At 42.0% G+C, this 13,663-nt stretch overlaps 1 protein-coding gene across 1 annotated transcript in view; it reads right to left on the reverse strand.

Annotated features, from left to right (window-relative positions):
• Nucleotides 1-13,663, reverse strand: part of LOC131110125 (bifunctional heparan sulfate N-deacetylase/N-sulfotransferase 1-like) — a 67,635-nt gene that overhangs the window by 32,146 nt on the left and 21,826 nt on the right. The window lies entirely within an intron of this gene.

The raw sequence follows: 13,663 nt of genomic DNA on the forward strand, positions 1-13,663 counted from the left end.
AAGTTATTTCCTTTAAACTTAAATAGCCAAAAACTTACCACTTCCACACGGATAAGGGGGATAACTATTAACAGTTATTTAACCTTTAACATGAACATTAATCAAACGTAATAATTTTTTCTGGGTACATGATACCATACAGCATCCATATCAAACTTGCGCGGGCCGCACTAACATTAAACTTTCATATCAAGGTGGGGGGCCTCAAGCTAGTGTCCTGCGGGCCACATTTGGCCCGCGGGCCGCGTGTTTGAGACCCCTGATTTACAACATACTGCGCAACTGCAGGGTCTTGAGACACATGCTAACTCGCAAACTAGAGAGCTAGCGACCTAAACGGTAGCCTTCAAGTTATTTCCTTTAAACTTAAATCGCCAAAAACTTACCACTTCCACACGGATAGGGAGGATAACTATTAACAGTTATTTAACCTTTAACATAAACATTAATCAAATGTAATAATTTTTTCTGGGTACATGATACCATACATTAAACTTTCAGATCAAGGCGGGGGCCTCAAACTAGTGTCCTGCGGGCCACATTTGGCCCGCGGGCCGCGTGTTTGAGACCCCCGATCTAATACAAATAACAACAAATGCAAATTACGCATATGCAAAGTATCATGTCGCAATTATGTGCAATCTCATTGATGCGATTACACGGCGTACGGATTCATCAGATATAAACACAACAGAACAGACCGACGCCGCCAAGATGAAGGAGAAATAATTGACCTCGCTTTGGATGCGGTGCGTAAGATTTAATCGTTTGAGTGGCACTGTAAACTGTTAGGCACGCCATCAAGAGAGCACGCCATCGGGAACACCTCATTTGCTTTCCTCGTTCACTTTGAAGGCTCCGAGTCATGCATATAGATATGGATGGTGTTGCACGCTTGGATTTATACCGGTGACACGTTTATGAGCGGAAATTAAAAAGGACGGGGCCACAAGCAATGAATTTCCTCGTCCCCTCCCCCTCTTGCAGCTTTCAGCAAAGAATAAAAATGTACACTTCCAGGAAATGGAGCGTGGACCCCATTGGATTTTCTGAAGGGAGAAATAAGCTTGTAGCGTCTCGGACAACCACGACGTGGGGAGGAAGTGGTGGGTCATTTATCATTTTTGGCAGTCAGCGGTGCAAAAGGGGGCGGTGGGGCGGTGGGGGCTTTCATATAAATTGCGCGTAGGTGGAATTGATCCTTGATACTAGACTTGAGACAGTTTAAAGGTGCTATTGGTGAACTTTAGTGCCGGGGTCTCAAACACGCGGCCCGCGGGCCAAATGTGGCCCGCAGGACACCAGTTTGAGGTGTATCATGTACCCAGAAAAAAATTATTACGTTTGATTAATGTTCATGTTAAAGGTTAAATAACCGTTAATAGTTATCCTCCCTATCCGTGTGGAAGTGGTAAGTTTTTGGCTATTTAAGTTTAAAGGAAATAACTTGAAGGCTACCGTTTAGGTCGCTAGCTCTCTAGTTTGCGAGTTAGCATGTGTCTCAAGACCCTGCAGTTGCGCAATATGTTGTAAATAAAAAAAGTATAAATGTGACTATAGTCGTGTTTTGTCATGTCTACAGGGCTCTAATAATGCTTTGTTCATTTTAATCTGAAAAAAAATAATTTGTCTACCCACCAACTATATGTGGTTTCTTAAGGTTTTACACGACTAATCGTCACATTTATACTCTTTTTATTTACAACATATTGCGCAACTGCAGGGTCTTGAGACACATGCTAACTCGCAAACTAGAGAGCTAGCGACCTAAACGGTAGCCTTCAAGTTATTTCCTTTAAACTTAAATAGCCAAAAACTTACCACTTCCACACGGATAGGGAGGATAACTATTAACAGTTATTTAACCTTTAACATGAACATTAATCAAACGTAATAATTTCTTCTGGGTACATGATACCATACAGCATCCATATCAAACTTGCGCAGGGCCGCACTAACGTTAAACTTTCATATCAAGGCGGGGGCCTCAGACTAGTGTCCTGCGGGCCACATTTGGCCAGCGAGCCGCATGTTTGAGACCCCTGATTTAGATGAAGTTGGAACAAAGCCAACAGTGACACCTAGAGGACAGCATATGAAAATACCCCCTTCATTACAATTCAAAGGGCCTTAAGACGCAGAATTATATTATTACATCCTTAATGATCACTATATATATATATATATATATATATATATATATATAATATAATATAATATAATATATCAGTATCAGTGTGAGGCTTGTTGGCAAAAAAACAAAACGAAACGGGCAAGGGCGAGCGAGGGAGCCAGATCGATGCTGGTGGGAGTGACTGTTTGTTCCCGTTGTTTATCCACTGTCAACTCCCGATGCCGCCGAAGGACGAAGAGCAGGCACGGCGGCAGCCGGCGCAACGTTTCCACTGGGGTTTGAGCCCGGTAATGGTTCTCCCCGTGCAGACAATAGACATCACTCAGGAGGTGAAAGTCATACAGCTGGTGCATAAGGCCAGTCGGTGTGCTGGCTAGCGATTGCGCTCGGCCAGTGAAAGGAGCAAACGTAGAGAAAGAGAGAGAGAGAGAGAGAGAGAGAGAGAGAGATAGCAGGACTTGGCGAGTATCGGTATCGCCCTGCAGGGTCTCGCCAATCCAATCAAAAGTCAATTCTACTAAGAAAACCTCTCTCAAAGCGGCACAGAACAGTTTTATTACGGCTTTAACACCTGCAGCGCAACAGCAAAACTGATTTGCTGAGCTGACATGAAGCGCAGATGCTATCAAGGAACAAGAACTCGGGATGGCCGTGGACCAATGAAAGAAAACAAACTAATAATGGAGTCCTCCGGCAAGATGGAGCACAACTCCGGCTCTCACATACATAAAATAACTTATCTAATCTACTCAATCAAAATGGGATGGAAATATCCAGTCAAGGATTTTGGACTGTAAGAGCAATAAGCACCATTCATTCATTTTCTACTGTTTTTCCTCATGGGGGTCACGGAGGGTGCTGGAGCCTATCCCAGCTGTCTTCTTCAGACGAGAGGCGGGGTACACCCAGGACTGGTGGCCAGCCAATCACAGGGCACATATAGACAAACAACCATTCACACTCACATTCATACCTATGGACAATTTGGAGTCGCTAATTAACCTAGCATGTTTTTGGAATGTGGGAGGAAACCCACGCATGCACGGGGAGAACATGCAAACTCCACACAGAGATGGCCGAGGGTGGGGAAAGACAAAATAAGAAGCCAAAAAGTTACCACTTCCACACAAAACAGGAGGAGAAGTCATTAATTCATTCATTTTCTACCACTTATGCTCACGAGGGTCGCGGAGGTGCTGGAGCCTACCCCAGCTGACTTTGGGCAAGAGGCGGGGTACACCCTAGCATTAACCTAGCATGTTTTTGGAATGTGGGAGGAAAACGGAGTACCCGGAGAAAACCCACGCATGCACGGGGAGAACATGCAAACTCCACACAGAGATGGCCGAGTGTGGGAAAGACAAAATAAGAAGCCAAAAAGTTACCACTTCCACACAAAATAGGAGAACTTATTCATTCATTTTCTACCGCTCATTCTCATGAGCGTCGCTGGAGCCTATCCCAGCTGTCTTTAGGCAAGAGGCGGGGTACACGCTGGACTGGTCGCCAGCCAATCACAGGGCACATATAGACAAACAACCATTCACACTCACATTCATACCTATGGACAATTTGGAGTCGCTAATTAACCTAGCATGTTTTTGGAATGTGGCAGGAAACCGGAGTACCTGGAGAAAACCCACACATGCACGGGGAGAACATGCAAACTCCACACAGAGATAGCCGAGGGTGGGGAAAGACAAAATAAGAAGCCAAAAAGTTACCACTTCCACACAAAATAGGAGAACTTATTCATTCATTTTCTACTGCTCATCCTCATGAGGGTCCTATCCCTCATGGAACCTATCCCAGCTGTCTTTAGGCAAGAGGCGGGATACACCCTGGACTGGTGGCCAGCCAATCACAGGGCACATATAGACAAACAACCATTCACACTCACATTCATACCTATGGACAATTTGGAGTCGCTAATTAACCTAGCATGTTTTTGGAATGTGGAGAAACCTGGAGAAAACCCACACATGCGCGGGGAGAACATGCAAACTCCACACAGAGATAGCCGAGGGTGGAATTGAACCCTGGTCTCCTAGCTGCGAGCCTGCGCACTAACCACTCGACCGCCAAAGCACCATACTCATCACAAAATCATGATGAGATAGCCGCCCGGGAGATTTATAGGTATTATTCCTTGGGAGGTGGGGGGTGGGGGGAGAGAAGGGGAGTGCACCCCTCATTCCCCTCCCCCAGTCGTGTCCAGATAAGAAACAGCCCGCACTGATCGGACTGATTTGCGCAGCAGAAAAGCATTCCCATGGGAATATCACGTTGCGGTGGAAGAGCTGACACAGGAGATGAGAAGCTGTTGTGCTGCCCGTATTTATGCCAGCCAGATCAAACAGATAGGATTCTTCTTCCTGCTTGAAAATGTGCTCATAATTATAAGCATGCTTGCATAGCAATCATAAAAAAAGCAGTATTTAAGTAAACAATGCACGTTTGAAGAGCGCTCAGTCTTTAAGATATTAAGCACAAACATCACAACCGTCATGGCTGCCTTAACGCACGTTCATGAATAATTACCTCGTCACCCTTTGAGCCTCTGCTATTCATCTTATCGTTGTTTATTTTGGAAAACACAAACCATGGCGCAGGCTGGTCTTGCCTGGACTTTTTATGGTCTCACTTGGTCTCTTTAAATATTAACTCGTGTCTGACTCAACAGGGGGTGTCGGAACTTGTACCGGCGAGGGCCACATCGTGAAAAAAAGACCTGATGCATGAGCTAGTTTGATGCTAAGAAGCTATAAGCTTTGGGTAAACGATTAGTAAAAAGAGCCTTATTAGTTTTATATTTGTTTTTTTTTTTCCTCCTATTTTTGCTGTTTTTTCCCCACAAATTTCAACTTTCTATTATGACTTAATTCCCAGAATATTGTAGTTTTCTTGTTTATTTTGTTATGTTTTTTTTCTCATAATATTACAACTAATAACATTTTTTCCTTGATATTAAAACATTTATTCTACTGAAATGATTTTTATTCATAATATGACAAGATTATTCTCATAAAATTATATTAATTATTAAATTATAATAATTATTAAAATTATATTAAAATATATTAACATTATATTATAATATAAAAATTTTATTATATTATTAAGAATATTTATTTTATTTTCATATTTTGACTTCATCCTTGACATCCGTTTCTGTTGTGGGCTATTTTCACAATTTTTTTTCTCATAATTATGACTTCATTCCCAGAATATTGTAGTTTTCTAGTTTATTTTGTTATGTTTTTTTTCCTCATAATATTACAACTAATAACATTTTTTCCTTGATATTAAAACATTTATTCTACTGAAATGATTTTTATTCATAATATGACAAGATTATTCTCATAAAATTATATTAATTATTAAATTATAATAATTATTAAAAATATATTAAAGTATATTAACATTATATTATAATATAAAAATTGTATTATATTATTAAGAATATTTATTTTATTTTCATATTTTGACTTCATCCTTGACATCCGTTTCTGTTGTGGGCTATTTACAAAATTTTTTTTCTCATAATTATGACTTCATTCCCAGAATATTGTAGTTTTTTAGTTTATTTTGTTATGTTTTTTTTCTCATAATATTACAACTAATAAAATTTTTTCCTTGATATTAAAAAATGTATCCTACTGAAATGACATGATTTTTATTCATAATATTACAAGATTATTATCATAAAATTATATTAATTATTAAATTATATTAAATTATATAAAAATATGTTAGCATTATATTAGAATATAAATATTAAATTGTATTAATATTAATAATATTTATTTTATTTTCTGATTTTTTACTTCATCTTTGACATCCGTTTCTGTTGTGGGCTATTTAGACATTTTTTTCTCATAATTACGACTTCATTCCCATAATATTTTGACTTTATTCTTGTAACATTTTTAAACTAATTAAAAAAAAATTAAGATAGTGAATAATATTTACTTGGCCCGCCGGCCGCGTGTTTGAGACCCCTGATTTACAACATATTGCGCAACTGCAGGGTCTTGAGACACATGCTAACTCGCAAACTAGACAGCTAGCGACCTAAACGGTAAGTTATTTTCCTTTAAACTTAAAAAAAGCCAAAAACTTACCACTTCCACACGTATAGGGAGGATAACTATTAACAGTTATTTAACCTTTAACATGAACATGAATCAAACGTAATAATTTTTTCTGGGTACATGATACCATACAGCATCCGTATCAAACTTGCGCGGGGCCGCACTAACATTAAACTTTCATATCCTACGCCACATTTGGCCCGCGTGTTTGAGACCCCTGCCGAAGAGGGTTGGAAGCATAGATTTAAGAGAACAAGCCAAACGCCTAATTACAGAGGTAATTGAACAAGAGATACGTTTGAAGACTTTTGTCCATATGGGGGGGGGGGTATTTTTATACTTCATTAGAGTCATTTGTCGAGGTTCATTACCTCCATCAGCATTTATTCAACCCTAACGTTCTGTGACAGCTTTGATGTTTCACTTCACGTTCAAAAAAATCATGAGTGTTAAGAAAAGCTAATTATAGCTACTGCTACTACCAGGTCTTTTATGGGCCTTCTCACAGATTCCACAAAAATAAACTCAGCTCGGTCGTCACCGTTTCAGCCGCCTGCAGAAGTGTTCTACCTTGTTCCTTTCGCTTGCGGTGTTCTGTGCTGAAGCAGAGGTTGAAGCATGCGTGGCTGTCATGGAGCTGACAGGTCTATCTGGGCTCTGTCTACCGTGTTGGCTTTTCCCATTTCCCCCCCAAACCACCCCCTCCACTTCTCCACCCCCTAATGCCATCTCCACAGCTGCCGCCGATCCCACCTCAACCCTGAAAACACACACGGATATCAGTTTGCAGGGGGCGGCGGTGGATTACTCTGCACGGTGCACGGAGACCTGAAATGCTACGTGTTTACGTCTGCAATTCCGCATGAAGATTACGACATCCATAGATAAGCGTTGGAGTCTCAGGTCCGTTTGCACATTTCGACTTCTAATTTAGAATCATCATCTTAGAAAGAAACGTTCCACTCAGAACAAAATGAGTTATTTTGTTAGCAAGCTAGCTTGTTACAAGCTAAGGATGTTTTGCGGAAGCCAAGTTGGACTCATTAGCATTGTACGCTAACCGAAAAAAGTATGTAAACCGATGAAAAATTTTCAACATCACTGAAAAGCTAACTTGGCGGTCGAGTGGTTAGCGCGCAGACCTCACAGCTAGGAGACCCGAGTTCAATTCCACCATCGGTCATCTCTGTGTGGAGTTTGCGGTTTCCTCCCACATTCCAAAAACATGCTAGGTTAATTAGCGACTCCAAATTGTCCATAGGTATGAATGTGAGTGTGAATGGTTGTTTGTCTATATGTGCCCTGTGATTGGCTGGCCACCAGTCCAGGGTGTACCCCGCCTCTCGCCTGAAGACAACTGGGATAGGCTCCAGCACCTCCCACGACCCTTGTGAAGATAAGCGGTAGAAAATGAATGAATGAGTTCTCCTCCTATTTTGTGTGGAAGTGGTAACTTTTTGGCTTCTTATTTTGTCTTTCCCCACCCTCGGCCATCTCTGTGTGGACTTTGCATGTTCTCCCTGTGAATGCGTGGGTTTTTTCTGGGTACTCCGGTTTCCTCCCACATTCCAAAAACATGCTAGGTTAATTAGCGACTCCAAATTGTCCATAGGTATGAATGTGAGTGTGAATGGTTGTTCACACACGCCCAAACATGATGCAAAACCTGAAATGTTCCGTTACTCATCCACAACAGGCTGGCAGCTGTAAAAGTCGGCTGTAATACGGACCGTCACCATGAACCCCCCCCCACACACACACAAGTAATTTGCCCGGAAACACATGCACAATTACACAATTACACACACAAACAGTTGCTCCCCTTGGCTGTAACAGGTGTGGTAGCGGAAGTGGGGGTAGGAAGTCGTAAGCCGATCCAGCCATCAACACCCCCGCCCCCACCCAGCCAGCCACCCATAGCAAGATATCCCAACTACTAACCTTCATCTCCTGAAAGGGAAGCATCCAATCTGTCCCACAGATCAATACCCCCTTGCCTGGGGATGTAAGGCTCTAAAGCTAACTAGAAACACTTAAGGATAGAGGAGTCTCTATTGATTACTAAGCTTTAATAAGACCTGGTGAGCTAGCAATGTATTGCACGGCACACCAGGGATGGGTGGTTTTCACATGTCAACCAAACTGGGACGTTACCATGGCATTAACCCTTAGATGCACAAGTGGGTCAAAATTTTATCATTTCATATTCCAGGTATTCCTCAAAAAACATGTTTTTGATATCATGCCATTCACATTTTTAAGTTATCTTTTGTACATTTTAAGAAATTTTAGTTTTTGTGTTACTACCCCAACCTTCCATAAGTGGGTCAAAAATGACAAAAATTAAAAAAAAATATTTCATATTCCAGGTATTCCTAAAAAACATGTTTTTGATATCATGCCATTCACATTTTTAACTTACCTTTTATACATTTTAAGAAATTTCAGTTTTTGTGTTACTACCCCAACCTTCCATAAGTGGGTCAAAAATGACCCGGTCAGGTTGTTTTCTTGAAATATCTTCATAATGAAAAATTGTTATTTCATATTCCAGGTATTCCTCAAAAAACATGATTTTGATATCATGCCGTTCACATTTTTAACTTACCTTTTATACATTTTAAGAATTTTTTGTTTTTGTGTTACTACCCCAACCTTCCATAAGTGGGTCAAAAATGACAAAAATTAAAAAAAATTATCATTTAATATTCCAGGTATTCCTCAAAAAACATGTTTTTGATATCATGCCGTTCACATTTTTAACTTATCTTTTATCGATTTTAAGAAATTTTTGTTTTTATGTTACTACCCCAACCTTCCATAAGTGGGTCAAAAATGACCCGGTCAGGTTGTTTTCTTGAAATATCTTCGTAATGAAAAATTGTTATTTCATATTCCCGGTATTCCTCAAAAAACATATTTTTAATATCATGCCATTCACATTTTTAACTTACCTTTATGCAACACACAATGGATCGTCACATTTTCTATTGTTGTACGGGGTCATTTTCTTTTTCAAAGATGTAAAAAAAGTAAAAAAATGAAGATATTTCTAACATGAAATCATTCTTGTGTGGTCCTAAATATAATACTAAATATCATACAAGTGATTATTCCTAACCAAAAGGGCAAAATTGTCATAAAAAGGCATTGATTCTAGTATGGGTGATTTTGGACCCACTTATGGAAGAGTGTAGGGTCCGGTCACTCGTGCATCTAAGGGTTAAACATAAACATATTTATATCAATATACTTTAACAATACCGGATTCCATCCGGCGCCGATAAAGTGACCGTTAGCCGTCCCTGCGGGCACACCGGAGTCCACTGCAGATTGAACCCCGGAGCGTGTGGCGTGGAATAAACACTTCATGTCGGTCACCAGAGGGCACGGTGAATGCCACTGTGAATCAGCACCGACGGAAGTCGGTGAGCAGAAAGAAAGCAAACTGGTAAATCTTTCATGAGCGAAAATACCGGAGGAGGAGGAGGAGGAGCATGATAAGGTTAAGGATGCCGTGATGTATTTGCTCCGGTATTAATTATTCAGCATCGTTTTTCCGAAGCATTTAATTATACATCAATGTTAGGAATAACGAGGGTACCAATGTCAATGTGTTGCCAGTCGTACAGAAATAAATCAGACGCCGGTGCTGGGAGGGGGTGTTCCACCTTTAGGGAAAGGTTGCATGACGGAAGCAGGAAAGGGATCTAGAAGGGGGTGTTTGATGCCGCCATTTATGATGCGTCCGCCTCAGCCACCACCGTGTGATCCCAGATCTGAGGGTTAACTGAAAGAGTGGCCTATAGCCCCCGTGTTTACATTATTCAGCAGCTTGTTACAACAGCCCGCTATCCTGATCTCATGCACTGGGAGACACAAAGATGGAGACTCCAGGGAGGGCAACACATTGGGTGGGGGGGGGGCGAATAGCCGGATTACGAAAGAAGGATGACAGGGGAGAGCGGGAGGCTGAAGAGAAGAAAGATAATAGAATATGGGGTGGCCCTGAGGGACGGGATAGAGTAAAAAAAAAAAAAAAATGCTGAGGCGTGGAGGAGGGAAAAAAAAGACGGTGCCTCAATGGGATGAAAGGAGGTATTGAGAAAAAAGGAGGGGGGATGAAAAAGTGGTGAAAGACAAGAGGCAACACAGGTGGGTGAGATGCACAGGAGGGCGGATGGCTGTCAAAGCTCGCCTGTTGCCATGGGAGACAAATCACCAAATATGGGCGTGGTCGTCTCCTTTCTTTCACACAAACAATAACTGCGTCACAACAAATGAAATGAATTTGGGTTTGAAATCGACTAAAACTTGACGCCGACGGACGCCTGAGTCTGAACCAAAACCCAAGACTGCACATACTCTGGTTCAATATCTACGTTTATTATATCAATAATCTGATCATAAGAAATATGCTGACTTGGGGTGGCCAAATTCTAAATACTGTATTTTCCGGACTATAAGTCGCACTTTTTTTTCATAGGTTGGCTGTTCTGGTTTTCTCCAGGTACTCCGGTTTCCTCCCACATTCCAAAAACATGCTAGGTTAATTAGCGACTCCAAATTGTCCATAGGTATGAATGTGAGTGTGAATGGTTGTTTGTCTATATGTGCCCTGTGATTGGCTGGCCACCAGTCCAGGGTGTACTCTGCCTCTCGCCTGAAGACAGCTGGGATAGGCTCCAGCGCCCCCTGTGACCCTCGTGAGGATAAGCGGTAGAAAATGAATGAGTTCTCCTCCTATTTTGTGTGGAAGTGGTAACTTTTTGGCTTATTTTGTCTTTCCCCACCCACGGCCATCTCTGTGTGGAGTTTGCATGTTCTCCCCGTGCATGCGTGGGTTTTCTCCGGGTACTCCGGTTTCCTCCCACATTCCAAAAACATGCTAGGTTAATTAGCGACTCCAAATTGTCCATAGGTATGAATGTGAGTGTGAATGGTTGTTTGTCTATATGTACCCTGTGATTGGCTGGCGTCCAGTCCAGGGTGTACCCCGCTCGCTCTGGCCTGAAGACAGCTGGGATAGGCTCCAGCACGACCCTTGCGAGGATAAGCGGTAGAAAATGAATGAATGAATTCTCCTCCTATTGTGTGTGGAAGTGGTAACTTTTTGGCTTCTTATTTTGTCTTTCCCCACCCACGGCCATCTCTGTGTGGAGTTTGCATGTTCTCCCCGTGCATGCGTGGGTTTTCTCCGGGTACTCCGGTTTTCCTCCCACATTCCAAAACATGCTAGGTTAATTAGCGACTCCAAATTGTCCATAGGTATGAATGTGAGTGTGAATGGTTGTTTGTCTATATGTGCCCTGTGATTGGCTGGCCACCAGTCCAGGGTGTACCCCGCCTCTCGTCCGAAGACAGCTGGGATAGGCTCCAGCATGACTCTTGTGAGGATAAGCGGTAGAAAATGAATGAATGCTCCTCCTATTTTGTGTGGAAGTGGTAACTTTTTGGCTTCTTATTTTGTCTTTCCCCACCCTGGGCCATTTATGTGTGGAGTTTGAATGTTCTCCCCGTGCATGCGTGGGTTTTCTCCGGGTACTCCGGTTTCCTCCCACATTCCAAAAACATGCTAGGTTAATTAGCAACCCCTAATTGTCCATAGGTATGAATGTGAGTGTGAATGGTTGTTTGTCTATATGTGCCCTGTGATTGGCTGGCCACCAGTCCAGGGTGTACCCCGCCTCTCGTCCGAAGACAGCTGGGATAGGCTCCAGCATGACTCTTGTGAGGATAAGCGGTAGAAAATGAATGAATGCTCCTCCTATTTTGTGTGGAAGTGGTAACTTTTTGGCTTCTTATTTTGTCTTTCCCCACCCTGGGCCATTTATGTGTGGAGTTTGAATGTTCTCCCCGTGCATGCGTGGGTTTTCTCCGGGTACTCCGGTTTCCTCCCACATTCCAAAAACATGCTAGGTTAATTAGCAACTCCTAATTGTCCATAGGTATGAATGTGAGTGTGAATGGTTGTTTGTCTATATGTGCCCTGTGATTGTGATTATCTTTGAGATAACTTTCTTCAATTTCCTTCCTGTAGGTAAGGTAACGTCCCATTACTTATGACCGCTTAGTGGGGTAAACAAGCGCATTTTGCTGCTAGCTGCCATCCATTACTGACAATAACAATTTTCCCGTGTTCCTGCAGCTGTGCATCAGCGCTGTGATGTCATCAAAAGGAGAGGATGCTCGTTTAAAAAAATAAAAAAACAACCCAACAATCCCTTGTGCGAATGCGTCAAAAAGGCAGTCATTCAAGACTTCAAATTGATCATTATGATGACCACGTTTGGATATTGTTCATAATAAAACAGGACGACTCTTTTTGTCTCATCAAGTGGGTCCTTATTGGCTTTGGACACCAATAAACCGGACACAAAAACAATAGAGGAGAAAAACATTTGATGTATTAGATGAGCACCGTGTGACAGCGGCCATGTTTTTGGAAGGCCACTGCTCAGTGAGCGGGCTCCTTTGTTCATTAATTGATTGGCCACCCCTGCTGGGCCTCAGTAAGTAGGTTAACACAGACTCACGGAAGGGGGGGAAAAAAAAAAAAAAAAAAGAGTGGCTCCCTCGGTGGACAGACAGATATACGACGCCAACACCGCAATGCCGAGTGTTAATACAACTAATGGAGTGAGTAACTTTATTGCGCTCGTCCTCATCTAATTACGTGCAAGCGGCTGATGAGGAGAAAAAAAGGTTGGATTCCATCATGCAGAGATGATGTCATCGATGTATCAACTGAAGGGCGAGGCTACAAGGTGGAGTGATGGCCGGGAGACATTTATTACCCAGCTGTCATGGACGTCTCCGTCTTGCTGTCAGACGGACAAGAATTTTTAATATGCTCGTGGTCGCCTCCCCTTTGTGGGTTACAAAAAGGTGGAGGCATTTTGTGAAACAATGGGAGTAATAGTGAATAAGGGCGTTGTCGATGTTGATTTACGATAAAAGGTTCTCTCATTCTGTGTGGAAGTGGTAACAGGTTTTCTACACTCTATAAAAAAACTGCATTTAATTAACTTATTGGGGTGGGGTCTGGAACGAGGGGCGACTATACTGCTGTATCAAGCAGTCACATTATTTACCAAAAAGTGTATTAAAAAAAAAAGGTTTTCCCAGGAAAACACTGTAAAAAATGTAGCGTTTCTTCAGCCTGCCATCGCCAGCAATCAATAACATTGTTCAAATATGCATCAAGTTACACCACAGTCACGGTTAACTTATTTCTGACCAGAAAACAACAAGCTTGTAGCAATTGGCGCTTCAAATTAAAAGGGAAAACGGACAGCATGCCATTAGCGGCGTAAACGGGTTGACCTCAGACAAACCAACCCATCAGACAAAACCACCAACCACGTGTACAAACAAGTTGCACATAGATACGCTCTTTCCAGGATTTTTCTTTTCTTGCTAAAGAGCACATAAA

This window comes from Doryrhamphus excisus, linkage group LG22 (genome assembly GCF_037039965.1).
Source record: "Doryrhamphus excisus strain RoL-2023G ecotype Guam linkage group LG22, RoL_Dexc_Guam_v1.1, whole genome shotgun sequence".
Classification (NCBI taxonomy): domain Eukaryota; kingdom Metazoa; phylum Chordata; class Actinopteri; order Syngnathiformes; family Syngnathidae; genus Doryrhamphus; species Doryrhamphus excisus.